Below are 14,671 nucleotides of genomic sequence, written 5' to 3' on the forward strand. Positions count from 1 at the left end.
TGTGTTTAATGCAGTTGTTTCTATTGCCTTCTGCAGTCTTATGCTTTTAATCATTGTTCATTCTTCCACATTTGTGAGCTGTTTCGCATCCCAAGTGCCCTGAACCTCTGCCTTCTCCTCTGCCTTCTTTGACAAGTCGTTGACTGCCTGAGAGCCACTTCTTATGCTGGAAGTCTTCGGCCGTGATTGCTGATGATTTTTATTCAAGTAATGGCGTGGTTCTAACCCGGAACCCAAGACGCATTGATTATTAATCAAAGACGCCGGGCGTAGACCATGTAGGTATTGTAATCTTTGATAAAGTTGTTAGGACAGGACCCTGGGCAGTACCTTTCATCCAGGAAGCTTACTGTCCACGCGCCACTGCCACACTGACGCTTCCTGATGAGAAGGTGAATTTATGCGCTAATACAAACATCGTCTCCGAACTGTCCCTCACTGTACGTGATACACATTACCCTGTGCTGTAAAGCGTATCCATATCCTTCAGCATTAGCGTTTTTTTTTTAGGTGCAATAAAGTGCTTTTCATGGCAGCAGGGGTCCTGTAAAACAAAAGAGCATGAAAAGTGTTAGCACCCACCGAAAGCCGATGTCGGGTGTGTGGCTGGATTCCTCACAGCGAGTACGCATAACATCCCGGCTCGTAGCACCTGATGAGCATTCGATAGCCGATAATAACAGCCGGGAGTACTAACCGCAGGTCTCTCCGATACTGACACCCGATAAGGCCGTAGGCAGGGGATGAAGTTTCGGTCGGCTGACAGCATTTCGACTGCCAAGGGCTAACAGCGGGATTAAATAACGTCACGTTAATCAAAAAGTTATTAAAACGGTGCTCTAACAACCATTCTAAACCTGAATCTCCTCTCTGGTGTTCGCAGAACAGTTTCCATTCTCATTTTTTTTTTTTACAGCAGAACAACAAAAACGTGAGCGGCAATGTCACTTTTTTAAACTTAGGTTTAAAAGTTCTTTGGCTAACACTTCTTGTTTCCAGAACAGAAGTTAATGTCATGAAATTCGACCTTTCGCTGTAATATCTTAGTAATGTGCAACTGGTCGGTGTCATCTTCAGATCTTTACAACTTTTTTAGCTGTACATATTGTTCCGTTTTATTTTTGACAAGCGTATGTGGACCGTGCAATATTCCCTCCACTACAATGATAGCAATCCAAGTTTTAAAAATAAGTGGTTCGACTTCGATCTTTTGGATGATCATTACTAACTTTGCGAGCACATCTGCCACCAAAGTTAAATGATCATCTCTGTAACGTTGTTGCCGACTCTGGACGAACCAATGGAAAAATGTCGTCGTCCTTCGTTAGATCTCCTGTATCTCATCTACTAACGCAGTCTGCTAAGGGCCTTACACTGAAGAGAAGTACAGAAGAATAACATGAAACGAATGTTAGAAGCCGGCCTCGGCGGGCGAGAGTTTCTAGGCGCTTCAGTTCGGAACCGCGCGACTGCTACGGTCGCAGGTTGGAGTCCGGCCTCGGGCATGGATTTGTGTAATGTCTTTAGGTCTCGTAGGTTTCAGTAGTTCTACGTTCTAGGGGACTGATGACCTCAGATGTTAAGTCCCAGAGTGTTTAGAGCCATTTGAGTGTTAGAAGCCCTCCATTCGTCATCGACTTGCATTTCCCTAGGTTCCAAATAGATAATATAAAGCCTTTTAGTTTCTCTAGTCCTTTTCCTACTGATAGATGTACTTGTCCAGTTAGGGAATAGATTGTTCTTGACGTTTGCTCCAAGACATCTAAGAGTTGTAACTATTTGCAGTGTTCCAAGTGCAATGGATTGCTTTAGTTTTACGCTGAGCGTAAATTGCGGATGACAGATCCTCTGCAGATCTTCTTGGAGTTAGATGCAGCTTCCTTCCGTTAGAACATTTGTATTTCGAAAATCATAGTTCACCAAAAGCCACGATGATAACAGACATCTGAAGTAGCGGTAATAAGTTATACAGGCAAACGTTCCCCGTGAATCAGTCTATCACATAGTGAGAATCGTGTTGAAATCGTTATAGAAGATTCTGACATTAGTCCTCACATGGAGACACACAAACATGGCGTGGGACTTCAAATTATAATAAGATCAGATACGCTATACGACAGAGAAGGAAAGACACAACACGAAGGAATTACCCTGATAGAATCGAAATCGGTACATCTGACGCAGTAGAGCAAGACTCCAACGCGTAATCATGTTTTCCGTGGACATTGTTTCCTGCTTAGTTGTTGCATCGGATTCGTTACAGTTTGTCTCCAGATCAAAGCAGTCCTAGACATTTTGATGTACCAGATGCCTTGTCTCTAAGCATTACCATGTAAGCTTGAACATAATGTGTAGTGAAGAACAACGTAATTATATGTTAACTAAATAAAGAAATAGGCCCCTATCGTGTGAAACAGAATTAAAGGACCACTTCTTCGAATCCCTCTTTACTGTTGCAGAAGCGTGTCACCCCGCGACCTCACACTCGGTCTCTGTGATTCTTCAAACAGCAAGGCGTTGACACTAGCGGAAAAAAGGCCAGAGATCAAAAGTTCATGTGACGTGTAATGTGGTTTCATGATGTCACATTGGCACCAAACTGTGTACAAATCTTACCAAATGCCATGATGCATTTTTTACGCGATGGGAAGGCCTTCACAGTCTCTCTTTTTGACATTTCATCCCAATTTTTGACGCCTCTGCGATGGGGTTAGAACCTAGACGTCCAGCGCAGCAATCATGTGGTTTTTTATGTGCGACTACTAAAAACATTTCAGTCACACTACCGCTCAGAATCGCCACGGAAAGGTCTCAGGGGGTCACTTAAAGGGCAATAATGAAACCACCCCTTTCCTTGAGCGTTCAAAGCGGCAGGTTGCAGTGCGATGAGCAACAGGAATACGTTCTTGTCAGTCTTCGACAGTGCTCTCATTTCCCTGACATTTCAATCATCTCTAAGGACATCTACATCTACATGGATACTCTGAAAATCACATTTAAGTGCCAGGCAGAGGGTCCATCGTCCCACCTTCACAATTCTCTATTATTCCAATCTGCTACAGCGCACGGAAGTAATGTACACCTATATCTTTGCTTACGAGCTCTGATTTCCCTTACTTTATCATGGTTCCTCCCTATGCAGGTCGGCGGCAACTGAATATTGCCGGCCGCGGTGGCCGTGCGGTTCTGACACTTCCGGACACAGCGTGACTGCTACGGTCGTAGGTTCGAATCCTGCCTCGAGCATGGATGTGTGTGATGTTTTTAGGTCAGTTAGGTTTAAGTAGTTCTAAGTTCTAGGAGACTGATGACCTCAGATGTTGAGTCCCACAGTGCTCAGAACCATTTCGAACAGAATATTTTCGCATTCGGAGGAGAAAGTTGGTGATTGGAATTTCGTGAGAAGATTCCGTAGCAACGAAAATCGCCTTTCCTTTAATGCTTTCCAGCCCAAATCCTGTATTATTTCTGTGACACTCTCTCCTATATTTCGCGATAATACAAAACGTGATGCCTTTCTTTGAATTTTTTCGATTTACTCCGTCTGTCCTATCTGGTAAGGATCGCATACAGCGCAGCAGTATTCTAAACGAGTAGGGACAAGCGTAATGTTGGCGGTCTCCTTAGTAGGTCTGATACATTTTCTAAGTGTCCTGCCAATAAAACGCAGTCTTTGGTTAGCCTTCCCCACAACATTTTCTGTGTGTTCCTTCCAATTCAAGTTGTTCGTAATTGTAATACCTAGGTATTTAGTTGAGTTTAGGGCTTTCAGATTAGACTGATTTATCGTGTAACCGAAATTTAACTAGTTCCTTTTAGCACTCATGTGGATGACCTCACACTTTTCGCTATTTAGGATCAACTGCCATTTTTCGCACCATTCCGATATTTATGCTAAACCTTTTTGCTGTTTGTTTTGATCTTTTTATGACTTTATTAGTCAATAAATGACATTGTCATCTGCAAACAACAGAAACGGCTTCTCAGATTGTCTCCCAAATTGTTTATACAGATAAGCAACAGCAAAGGTCCTTTAACACTACCTTGGTGAACGCCAGAAATCACTTTTGTTTTGCTCTATGACTTTCCGTCAATTACTACGAACTGTGACCTCTCTGACAGGAAATGACAAATGCAGTCACATAACTGAGACGATATTCCATAAGCACGCAATTTCACTGCGAGCCGCTTGTGTGGTACAGTGTCAAAAGCCTTCCGGAAATCCAGAAATACGGAATCGATCTGAAATCCCTTTTCAATAACACTCAACACTTCATGTGAATGAAGAGCTAGTTATGTTTCACAGGAACGATGTTTTCTAAACCCCTTGTTGACTGTGTGTCAATAGATCGTTTTCTTCGAGGTAGTTCATAATGTTCAAACACAATATATGTTCTAAAATCTTGTTGCATATCGACGTTAACGATATGGGCTTGTAATTTAGTGGATTATTCCTACTACTTTTCTTGAACATGGTGTGACCTGTGCAACTTTCCAGTTTTTGGGTACGGATCTGTCGTCAAGCGAACGCGTTGTATATGATTGTTAAGTATGGAGCTAATGCATCAGCATACTTCGAAAGGAACCGAATTGATATACACTCTGGGCCAGAAGACTTGCTTTTATTAAGTGATTTAATTTGCTTCACTACTCCTTGGATCTTTACTTCTAAGTGACTCATGTTGGCAGCTGTTCTCAATTCGAATTATGGAATATTTACTTCGTCTTCTTTTATGAAGGCATTTCGGGAGGCTGTGTTTAGTAACTCTGCTTTGGCAGCACTGTCTTCGATAGTATCTTCATTGCGCAGAGAAGGCATTGATTGTTTCTTGCCGCTAACATAGTTCAAATACGACCAGAATATCTTTGGAGGTCGTGGGTTAGCAACCCCACTGGACGTAATCGCACGCCTTTGAAGTGGAGGCGCCCTTCTGACGTACAGGGTGGAATCATTGGTGACCGTTCAAAACCATTCAGCGAAATTTGAATGTAGCCCAAAGGAGGAAGTGGTGCTTTTGCTTTTTTGAATGCTCCTGTTTGACCCCCTCATGTGACGTGATCGTTGAGAAGTGCGACAATGGCACATGCGTGAATGAAAAGGGAAAAGACCCAACAGGTCAGAAAACCCTCGGTAACACCTGTCCACAATAAATGAGACATTTAAAAAGGTGCATTTACAGATAAAACTTGCACAGTAGCCCTAGGCGCCTTTAATTAGGCTGCGACTTGACGCACCCTCTTTGCCAGTTTCCTGTCTGTTTTCTACTACTTTGCAGGTTTTCTCTGAGAAGCCACATTTTAAAAAAAAATCCCAAATAGATGTGGGTGGACGCCACCAAGGACACTTCTGAACTGGGGGAGGGTATTAGAGGGACTCTTCGCCGTTGTATTCATGCATTTTAATGTCGCACCCCTCTGTGATCACGCCACTGAATGGCGCGAAACAGGAGTAATCAAAAAGCGTACCCACTCTTTGATGCTTCGGATCATCTTCAGATTTCGTCGAATAGTTATGAACGCCAGTACGAATGTTGTGGTCTCACTGCATTACAAAGGAGTGAGATCACAGGGTAGCAGACCACGATATCTTTTGAGAAGGATTGAAACCTTCCACGGTGTCAACAGTGTGAAAGGTTGTAAAGAATATCTCGCTGTTAACACTTCCACAATATTTGTAGAAATACAAAAAGGCTTCTAAAACGTAAAATGGTGCAAGATGTTCGAAATTCTCTGAAAATAGGGGTCAGCAATAGGGGAAGATGAGCACCGCACCATAAATACAAGAAACAAGAGGACAAATCTGAACGGAAAACTAAGAACAAAGACCACTGATATAAGTCAGGGACGTTGTCACATTTTCCTCGTCGTTAAATCTGCACATCGCACAAATAGTAATAATGGCGATAATAATTAAATGAGTGTGAATTCATAAGAGACCAAACTGCTGATGTCATCGGTCCCTAGGCTTAGATACTGCTTAAACTAAGTTCTGCTAATAACAGCACACACACATGCCCGTGGGAGGACTCGAACCTCCGACAGGAAGGGCCGCGCAATTCGTGACATGGCGCCTCATACCACGCGGCCACTCCCCGAGGCTAGTGGTAAGAAAAGGAAATTTTAGGAGTGGAATTGAAATTCAAATTGATATTCGCTGGTGACTTTGCTAACCTCAGTCAAAGTGAGAAAGATTTGCAACACCTATTAAATGTAAATCACAGTCTAATCAGGACACACTGAAAGGTGTCCGTTATTTTCGCACTCTCTCCATAATTTATCTTTCTTGATTTATTCAATATTTCTGTCCGGATCATTTTTGTCTGTAACATGTCAATTCTTGGAGGAGGGTTTTCTGTTAGTCGTTTAACTTTATTTTATTTTACACTTAGTTATTGGGGTCAGCAGACTCACAAACATAACTTCTGAATGTCCCACGTCAAAACTTGTTAATCTCTATAAAAAAATTCGTGACCCACTTGTCTCGGTTATTTATATTTATATTCAGTCTTTAACTCCCTGTCTAATTGATCGGGTAATGTGTACTCATTATTTCGTTATGTGTAGATTCTGTTTCACAGTATGCGTAAACAATTCGTTAAAACGAAACCAAACTAGAAACTTTGCACAGCAATTCTCAAGAGATTCAATTTCACCGAAGACGTCTGAAAATTAGTGAATCCAATTTCTTTTGCTCATATTTTCCTTTTCATTTGGATATCTGCATTCAGACGGCAGAGGGTTGGTTGGCATCCCACGGTCTCTCGACAGTACGAGCGGAAAACTCGGCTTCCGTTGTTCTCCGTTATGCCGGAAATTGAGGAAAAGGCCGACAGCGCTCCGGCCGGCAGAAGTGGCAGCGGCCAATAGTCGGCTGGCGGGCCTTCTTATCGGACGTTTCCTTGCAACTGCTCCTCCTAGGCCATTTAGCAGCGCCTGCAGTGACGCAGTCCGTGCCACCTCTCCTCTAACCCACTCCCGCCACCACCACCACCCCTCTCACTGTACTCAGGACACCACTTTGCCCGTATCGCCGCCTGCGGCCCGTTACGAGAGCTTTAGTTTCTTAACGCCTCATTTGCTGCGAGGACAATCCCTGCAGTTATGACTGCGAGTGATTGAAAACAATGGAGCCGCTTCACTGCAGCGTCTCGTCTGAGGAGTCAAAACACTGGTGGTGAGCTAAGCTTATGACACGAATTTTGGCTGGGTTTCTCTGATGCATTGGTCTATTTACGCCAATACTAGTAGCTTCCCATGATGTCAATGTCAACGTGGTCAAGATAGTGTGCAAGTAAGTTGTTGTGACCTTCAAGCACTCCTCAACGGGCTAGATAGTTGTAAGGGTTTATCTACGGATCACTTTTACAAGCATATTAGACGTGTTTTATGACTACAGTTTAAATAAAAGATAAGAAAATAAATATTTTCAACATTTCGTGGTCCTGTCAGCAACTGTATAAATATTGAAACTTCATAGCAGATTAAAACTGTGTGCCAGACCGAAACTCGAACTCGGGACCTTTGCCTTTCGCGGGCAAGTGCTCTACCATCTGAGCTACCCAAGCACGACTCACGGCCCGTCCTCGCAGCTTTACTTGTGCCAGTACCTCGTCTCCTACGTTCCAAACTTTACAGAAGCTCTTCTGCGAAGTTTCCCCCGCCATTTGACTGAAGTACGAGAGGCGTTCAATAAGTAATGCTGCATATTTTTATTCTGTTGAAAAAATGATGAATTTTTTGTGGGACACTGTGGAATAATCGCTCCTCAGATCCTATAGTTTCAAGAGGATCTGATATCTGACGGCGCTAGACGTAGCCTTCAGGTGAGGTGCGTCCCAAGAAGACAGCTGTCATTGAGTTTCTTTTGGTGGAAAACAGAGCATCACAGATATTCATAGGTGCTTGCTGAATGTCTACGGGCACCTGGCATTGAAGAAAGAACGGTGAGCCATTCTGCAAAGAGTCTGTCATCATCGTAAGAAGGCCTCGCGAACCGGTCCGATCTTTCGCGTGCCGGCCAGTGCACACAGCTGTGACCTGTGCAATGTTGGTACGAGCGGATATTCTCATTCGAGACGATTCACGGATCATGACCAAACAATTCGCGCTCCATAACTGGACGTCTCTCTTGGTAGCGTCGACACATTTGGCCAACAGTTGGGGTACTCAAAGGTGTGTGCCGTCAAGTTCCTTACCGCCGAACGTAAGACCTTAAGAGCACACCACACTACCATTGTGGTAGTCCGATCTCAATTTGATCTCGTCAACCACTGCCAATTATCTGCAACAGAAGACACATCGGCGGCAGACAACATTCTCAAGCATGAGATACGTAAACATAACTGCACAACTAGTTATTAGTATCGTTCAATGATATACTCCCCAAACGAAACCAATTGAATTAACCTCCATGACTTACTTGGTCAGTCACGGCTCTTAAAATTTGGTTAGCCAGTTCCTTAAAACCATCACTAAAACCATGGCATGTAAAGTATAATAGGAAGAACAATCTCAGCACAGATTTATAGGCCAGACTAAAATAATGACAGCTGGCCAGAGTGGTTCTAGGCGCTACGGTCTGGAACCACGCGACCACTACAGGTTCGAATCCTGCCTCGAGCATGGATGTGTGTGATATCCTTAGGTTAGGTAGGTTTAAGTAGTTCTACGTTCTAGGGGACTGATGACCTCAGAAGTTACGTCCCATAGTGCTCAGACCCATTTGAACCAAAATAATGACATAATTGGTAGAATGGGAAAGATATTTCAGCGTAGCTTGGATCGCCAAACACACACGCACTACTTAGTTACACCTCTAGCTACGTGTTTAGCCATGCCTCGTGTCTGTTGGGTGGGCGTCGTTACACTGCCTTAACTGCCGTCAAGGTATCAAGTGACGACACCAAATTCAATGACAAGCAACTGGAACAATTCCAAATAGTTAGTTAACATGAACACCACCCACCGAAGCAACTCGATGACCCCAAATTCATCCGGCTTCTGGAACGTGTAACCAACTCTACGGAGCTTGTCCTTCCAACCTCGAGGAAAAACCCAACTACCATCTGCAGAAAATTTGCATTGTAACGGTTAAACTCGCAATAGCGGCCGGCCACGGTTCTTCGTCATGCCGGCTCGGCCTCTCGCCGTGCTGCATTGAAACCCAGTCCCACGTCACACCACCTCACACCGCGGATACCCGCACACCAGCCACCACCAGAGCGCGCGCACTGCAGTTAAAATTCGTGCCGCCAAAGATGTGAAGAAGACAAATAAGCATGGAAGTCGACTCAACGATGAAAAGACAATCGATGGAAACTGGCGCCAGCAACGCACCAGTTCACTACCTCTCCTCAGACGATAAAGTTCAAAGCGATAAACTCAGCCGGTAAAGCCATGGCGATAGTCTACTAGGATTCTGAAAGAGCTATTCTGTTTACTGTCCTCTCTCATGGTGCAACAGACAACTCTGAAGTTTAGTGTGCTGCGCTCAGGAAATTGAAGAAACGACTTCTCCAAGACAACGCAACGCATCACACAATACTGCACACGGGAGAGGAGCTCACAATACATCATTGGACTCCTCTTTCTCACCTACTTTATAGCCTGGATCACGCACCTTCCGACTTCTACGTGTTTGGTCCAAAAGAGGACGCACTCCGTGGGAAGCACACGTGGATGATCGGTGAGGTTATCGTGGAGTTATAGATGCAGCAAGACGTTGGCTCCGACATTGACCAGTAGAGTGGTAGCATGCGGACATACAGGTACCTTCAGTAAGGTGGTGTAAGCCCACCTGGCTAGCGGGACGGTCTAACCCGCTGCTTCTCGAGTGGGAAGGCATGCCGTTCCCCGGCACGAATCCGCCCGGCGGATTAGTGTCGAGGTCTGGTGTGCCGGCCAGTCTGTAGATGGTTTTTCAGGAGGTTTTCCATCTACCACGGCGAATTCGGTTTGGTTCTCCTTACTCCACCTCAATTACACTATGTTGGCGCTTGCTGCGCAAAACGCTGTCTCCACGTACGCGTACACCAAAATTACTCTACCACGCAAACATTTAGGGTTACACACGTCTGGTGTGAGACTATCCCGGAGGGGTTCACCGGGGGCCAAACCGCACAATTACCTTGGGTTCTGTATAGGGCGGCGGTGGGGTGCCTCGACTGCTGTAGCCTGTTGTGGGTTTGTATACCACTGAGGGCTACGGTGGGGACGAAGCCTCTCCGTCGTTTCTAGGTCCCCAGTTTCATACAATGCCATACAATGCAACGTGGCGTAAGACCAACGCACTGAACGGAAATTGTTGCCAAAATAGTCGGGAATGATATGCTGTTTTGGAATCATGAATTAAGTGTTTTCAGAAAACATCGGTCAAAACTTGGGTAAATCACGGAGAACATGAATCAGAATATGATATTGCAGCACCTGTGTTATTCTGATTACGATGCAAAGTTATGTCCAAACGACCAGACACTGAGGCGACTACAGCCGTTACGAATTACATTAAATGAATTCGCAACTTCGAATAAGGACTACCATCAGCTATAGAGTGGACTATAAATTAGCCACACCAAGAGGACTTTGCTCTAATTCAAATAAAATCGGCTTTGCTTTCTTTGAGTCATCAGTCTTCTGTCTCGTTGTTGCGGCTCGCCACGCTCTTCTGCCGCAACCTGAGCTCTTCGATTAACGCTTGCAGCCTACGTCCTTAGTTATTTGCTGTATGTATTCAATTTCTGTCCTCCTCTACAGTTTTCGCCCTCTACAGCTCCCTATACTACCACAGAAGTTGTTCCCTGAGTCTTAACAGGTGTTCTACCATGCTCTCCCTTCATCTTGTCAGTGGTTGCCATACATTCCTTACTTCAGCAAATCAGTGGAGAAGCTCCTCATTCCTTATCGGTTCACCTAATTTTCAACATTCGTCTGTAGCACCCCATCTCGAATGCTTCGATTCTCTTCTTTTCCAGTTTTCCCACAGTCCATATGTAACTGCCACACAAAACTTTGCGCGAAACGTACATTCTCAGAAATATCTACCTCAAATTAAGGCCTATGCTTGGTATTAGCAGACTTGTCGTGACCAGAAACCCCTAATTTGCCAGTAATAGTCGGCTTTTTCCGTCCACCTTGCTTCATTTCTCATCGGTTATTGTGCTCATTAAGTAGCAGAATTCCTTAACTTCATCTGCTTCGTGATGACCAATTCCGAAGTTATATTTCGTGCTCTACTCTTTTCTGCTAGTTGTCATAAGTTTCGTCATTCTTCCATTCACTCTGAATCCATATTCTGTAGACATTAGACTGTTCATTCGATTCAGCAGATCCTGTAATTCTTTCCCACTTTAACTGAGGATAGCAATCTCTTCAGTGAATCTTTTCATTGATATCCTTTCACAATGAATCTTAATCCCACTCTTGAACCTTTCATTTCCTTCATTGCTTTTTCGATGTAGAGATCGAAAGTATGAACGAAAGGTCACACCCCTGCCTAACACTCTTTATAATTCGAGTATTTTATTCTTGGTGTTCCAATCCTACTGTTACCTCTAGGTTCTTGTACACTTTGTGTATTACCGCTCTTTCCCTACAGCTTACCCCTTTTTTTTCTCAGGATTTCGAACGTCTTGTATCCTTTCACATCGTCTTGAGGTAAACCGCTCCAACTTACGCCACTTATTAGTGAACAGACCTCGTAGAACTTCCGAATATGAGGATGCTGGGTAATATGTTTTCCGAGTTGTTCAAAATAATCCAAGACGTTGCACGTGGAATCGAAGTCGACTAATTTGGCGGTACACACCGAGATGTGAGAGGAGAGCGTAAGTGTACGTCAAACCAAGAACATATGCGAGCAGCGCTGTGAAAATGGCTATTTAAATCTTCGAACCAAATTTTGGTATAAACTTTCCCTATTATGTTCACGATAGCCTGAATGAGAGGGCCTAGACCATGGTACGAAGAGACGCCGTCAGTCATTACCCATTGCCTTATTTAAACAGAGAAATAACATCATCTGTGTTCCATTATTCATGTATGGAACAGTTATTACAACTCATATTTAAAAATGGAATAAACCAAATTCTAAAATGGTTCCGCCGTATTCGATTAATTCAGCATTTGTGTCATCTAGGCCGTTAGCTTCCCTCTCGATGACATGAAAAAACCACTAGGTAATACTTGGAGGAATTTCTAAGGAACTGTTATGGTGGTAAGACGATCACTACACCTTCGAAGGGTGGAAAAAATGTGGCTGGGAGTGAAAAAGAAAAGAAATTGCAAACCAATCTATGGTTCTTAACGCCTATAGTTTTTTCTGGTGACCTTCACGATGACTTTAACTGAACGTTAATGCGAATACAATTGGATACATCTGGAAATTTTTGTAAGGAGTACTGAAAATAAAAAAGTACGAAACGTTGTAACAAACGTCATACTATTTACAAAGGAATTCAGATCGATCCAGTATTTCTGGATTTCTGGAAAGCTTCTGACACTGTAGCACACAAGCGGCATGTAGTGAATTTGCGTGCTTGTGGAATATCGTCTCAGTTATGTGACTGGGTTTGTGATTTTCTGTCAGAGGGGTCACAGTTTGTAGTAATTGACGGAAACTCATAGAGTAAACAGAAGTGATTTCTGGCGTTTCCCAAGGTAGTGTTATAGGTCCTTTGCTGTTCTATATCTACCGGGTGAGCAAAAAGTTCACAAAATGTCCAACAGATGGCACTGGACAGCAAAAGGTGACCATCGTGTATAAAATGAGCTGTAATGAGAGAGAGAATCAGACATCTCCGGCGGTAATCCGGAAGGATACCGCCCTTCGATTGGCCTTTCGGTTCTAATCGAAGCGTTAGGTATATTGCAGGTGCCGGCCACCCTGGAGCGGTCCAGCCAGCAGCCAGCAGCCAGCAGCGGGCCCAGCCAGCAGCGGTCCCAGACAGCGGCAGTCTCAGCCAGAAGCCAGCAGCCAGCAGCCAGCGCGGTTCCTGCCAGCACCCAGCAGCCAACGTCCAGCGTCCAGCAGCAGTCCCAGCCAGCGTCCAGCAGTCAGCAGCGGTCCCAGCCAGCCTCCAGCAGCGGCAGCAGCGTCCCCACCGGCCGGTCAGCCAGGTCGCCTCCCCCGCCACCAGCAGCAGAGTGTGGCTTCGGCCCCAGTCTCCTTCATCGTTTCTCTGTCCCTTTTACTCTGTGTTTCTCGTCGCCTTGTCCGTCCCTCGTTTGCTTCTTTGTCCTGTCTTGTGTTTTTCCCCTTATCACCATGTCAACCCCCACCACCACCACTACAGCCACCACAACTGCCATAGTATACACATCTCCCTCTGCCGCCGCCACCACTATCACGTGGTGTGCCCATTCCCCCCCCCCCCCCTCAGTCCATCACCCCACTCCTCACTCTCCCATCTCCCTCAATTTTTGTTGCTCCATCCCCGGCTCCTCCCTGCCTCGCCGCCTCTGATTGCTTCCCTCCACTCCCTTCCTCTGCTCCACCTGTCCTGAATCCAACTCCACTCCCAATGTTGTCCTTTCCTCCCCTAACCTCCTTGGCCACATAACGGTGGATGTCCTGGAGCCTATTGGTAGCGACCCTGTCCTCCTCACCGTTTCAGACGATCGTCGCCCCCGCCCCAATCCTCGTAATGACCCTCCTCCAAAGTATGTCCATGATTATTCCCATGCCAACTGGAATGCCTACCGGGATACCTTCTCCAGTCAGGTCGATAATCACCCCTTCACCTACAACCACCCTGACGATGTAACCCATGCCGCCTTCATTCTCCAGCAGACATTGTGTGAGGCCATGGAGGCCCACGTCCCCACTCGCCATCCACCCCCACTCTCTTACATTACTCTCACAGGCAGTCCTCCTCCTCCGTGAATCCCGCCGTCTCTACCGCGCCTTCCGCCACACACATGGCCCGGACACACTACGACGCCACCAGCAACTCCAGCGACACATTCGAAATTTGCTCGCAGCTAAGAAACGCCGGGACTCGCGAGAGACATGCATCCATTTAAATGTTACCCTACCTATAAATTCGTACAAGTTCTGGTCAGCGTTCCGTCGCTTACCGGAACTAAACCCTCCCCCTACTATCCTCTTCTCCATGATGATCACCCCTTGCCTGACACACTTAGTAAGGCCAATCACTTTGCCTAGTACCTCTCCGATGTCTTTTCTATACCTGATGACCCCCAGTTTGATTACTCCCTCTTCCCGGATGTCCACGATAGAACTGACACCTCTTCCGTCCCCTCGCACCTGGTTTCCAGTACTTGGACAACATTGCACACACGGTACTCAATGCCCCTATCACTACACAGGATCGCATTGTTACACTCCGCACAAAACGCAACACTGCTCCTGGTCACGATCGTGTCACCTACCGTCACCTTTGTGAAGCTGCTGTATCTTTCCTCTCCGCCATGGCCAGGCTCTACAATGTCCACTGGTTACTACCCCGACCTGTGGAAAACCTCCCATATCCTGACGTTCCTTAAACATGGTAAACCGCCGTCCGCCATCTCCTCCTACCGTCCCATCAGCCTTACCTCGGTCTTCAGCAAGGTACTGGAATCTATCCTCACCCTACGCATCCACCAGCATCTCCGCCAGCGCCGCCTTCTCCCTGTTCCCCAGTGTGGCTTTCGGCCATCCTTCTCTTCCGAC

The sequence above is a fragment of the Schistocerca gregaria genome, chromosome 1, assembly GCF_023897955.1.
Source record: "Schistocerca gregaria isolate iqSchGreg1 chromosome 1, iqSchGreg1.2, whole genome shotgun sequence".
NCBI lineage: Eukaryota > Metazoa > Arthropoda > Insecta > Orthoptera > Acrididae > Schistocerca > Schistocerca gregaria.